Here is a 2933-nt window from a genome sequence, read left to right on the forward strand (position 1 = left end):
CGTGCGGCCGCGACGACGTCCTCGTCCTCGGCGGCGAGGACGGCGACTTCGTGCTCTTCCGGGACGCACGATACGCTTTCCTCAGATTGGCGCTCGACCAGCTCAGCGAAGGTAGGCGCGTCAGCGTGTGGACGCGGCGCGGCCTCGCGGAGACGCTTGGCATCCCGGACGAGTTGCGTGTTGTCGACCTCGCTGCGCTTGTCGGTGACGCATACACCTCGGCATGCGACGTGCCCGACCGCGTCGTCGCGGACGTCGAGCGCTTCGGGATTGACGCGGGGATGCTCACCCTGCCCAGCCTCGTGGGATTCCTGCGCGAGGTCCCGGCGGGCTGGGCTACCTTTGACGACGCCGCGAGCGACTTCGGCCGGGCGGCGACCTTCGGCCGGCGGCGCTACGAGCTCGAGTCGCTTGGTGGCTTCCCAGCAGAGCGATTGCCGCCGCTGGACGCCGCGGGACCAGCGCCGCCGCCATCGCAGGTCCCGGCATCGTGGTGCGGCCTCGACGACGTCGCGCGCCTCTGCGGCGACGCGCTGTGCGCACCGCTCGAGGGTACCGCACTGGAGCGCTGCTTTCGCCGGCTCGACGCGCGGCACATCGATGCGCTCCGCGACATGCTTCGGACCACGAGCAGCGGTACGCGCCTCGAGGCGACGGTGGACGCGGCGCCACCGGCCTGGTCTGACGTCTCCGCCGCGCACACCTACCAGGCGGCGATCCTCGAGACCCTCGGTAAGGGCCGAATCGGTGCTCTTGGCCGTGCGTACCACGGTGCGACATTCCACGGCTTTGCAGCGCGTCGGAGAGAGCTCGTGTCCCGGCCGCCGGCTCCGCGTTCGGCCCTGTGGTCTGTCGCACCGCAACGCCGGCCACCCACGACGACCCCGCGCCGCAGCCTCGGATCGAACGTCGCACCGTCCTGGGTGAAATCCGCCTTGACGACGTGGTCCGGCTCGAACGGACGGCGTCGAACGGATCAGTACGAGTCTAAACGAGAAGCGGCTTCCGAGCAAATCCCGAANAAACATGCGAAAAATGTGACGCAGGTGCCTTCTGAGGCCGCGCTTCGCCATCGCAAAGGACTTCCGTCGCCACCGCCGGAATTCGCGTCTCAACCCAACGGAAACTGGAACTTTAGCGGAGGTGGTCCAAAAACTGTCGCGGAACGTGCTCTTTCTATTTCTGCGCCAACGCCGCGTTTAAGGCCTTCATTGCCGCCGAAATTTGCGTCTCAACCTCATGAAGCGCCTTCTGACATTGCGATGGCGGGCCAGCGCTCGCACGCCATGCGAGGGCGGGGTCGTGGCCGCGGTAGACATGGAAGGGGATGGGGCGCACCAAGACATTAACCCTACGCAGAACCCCATGCAGGAAAGCGGCGGGTAGCTAGCAACGCCTCTGGATCCGCCTGCAACGTCACCTTGATCTCATCTTCTGGGTAGCAAGTTCCCGGGCCGGCGCCTGCGCCAACAGTCCGAAGGCGAGTCCGTAGAGACCACTAGTAGCTTGGGCTATGACGGAGCTATCCTAGGTCCAAAATTACGTGACGGCGTTATTTACGTGTGTTCTTCGTCGCCAACAACCCGGCGAGCACCCGACAAGGCGGACTTCAGGACTTTTGGCCTGGGTTCTCTTGCGCATGCCGCCTCGCCGACGGCGTCCCCGGGCCCCGTAGTGATTTAGTCCGAAAATCAAAAAAAAAAATCGCGCTATTTACGTAAATTACGCGGGTTCCTGGGCCACGTTTATTATAGCGTTAACTTATTGAATACCGCGCTTTTAACGCGTGCTTTTGGACCTAGGAGCTACCCGCAGTAGTCTTTGCTGCCCACTGGCACAGGAGGGCCGGCACCCGCGTCCGGGGGTCGCCTTCCGCGACGCGCCAATCCCGCGGATTCGGCCGGCGGACTCCTAGGGTAGTCCGTGGGGGCTGCTGGGGTCATGCGCCGAGGTGGCCGGCTCGGAATCGAGGCCATGGCGTCGCCGCGCGCGCGCGAATGCGAGCTTCCCATTGGTCGATTCGAACTGAGCTGATGTTGCACTCGACTCGGCGCCAGCGCTCGTCCTCCGAGAGGCAGCCCCTCGCGCTGAGCTGCTCGTGGAGCGCGACGCCTGGAGCCTAGGTGGCGGCGGTGGACACTTCGTACCCATGGGTGACTCCGGAGGTGCTCTGCTCGCGGGAATTGGCTGTGTCGTCGAACGCTTGGGCGTCGGAGCGGCGATTCCCAGTGGTTGCACAGCTTCGAGTGCCTCTGTGGCAGCCCCAGGGTGGCACCACGCGCAGCCGAGCGGCAAGTACCACGCTCTAGTATGTCGGCGAGCACAGCGCCACGCCATGGACCGCGCCGTGACCGGAGCCATTCGCGCGGCGGCCTCGAACGACTTGCATGGCGCACAGCGTCATCGAGTGTACCTGGTTGGCCAAGGGGCTGCTCACGTTAGTGTTGGGGCCTCCAGGCAGGTCGGACGGGTCCATGGACCAGATCGGACGCAAGAACGCGACCGCCAAGGTCGAGATGTGCATCACAGATCGATTCGAGCACACCGCGGCCACTGCACGCGCGCGCGGTCGCCATCACTGCACGGACTTCCACCGAGTCTTATCCCTCCGGTCCTTTTCCCACGCGCGACGGGTCGGGTAAGGAGCGGCCTCGCCGCGTTCGCGGGATTGGGCTACTCGTCGTCACGCGCTACGGCCGGCGGCGGGGTCGAGTGCCGGGCCTTTCCACTGGCAGGCCGATTCTTATCGGCCCGGTGAGGGCGCCCGAGGGCGCCAAGATGGCAACAACCTAGGTCCGAAATCACGCGTCAATCACAGAGCGCCTGCCAGTTGTGCGCGGTTTGCTCGGTGTGCGCGGCCGCCTGCTGCCGGCTCGGTTTGAGCAACCCGGCGGCTTGCGCTCATGAGCCGGCGGAACTACGCGACCATGGCT

Source organism: Aureococcus anophagefferens, assembly GCF_000186865.1.
Source record: "Aureococcus anophagefferens unplaced genomic scaffold AURANscaffold_76, whole genome shotgun sequence".
Lineage (NCBI taxonomy): Eukaryota > Pelagophyceae > Pelagomonadales > Pelagomonadaceae > Aureococcus > Aureococcus anophagefferens.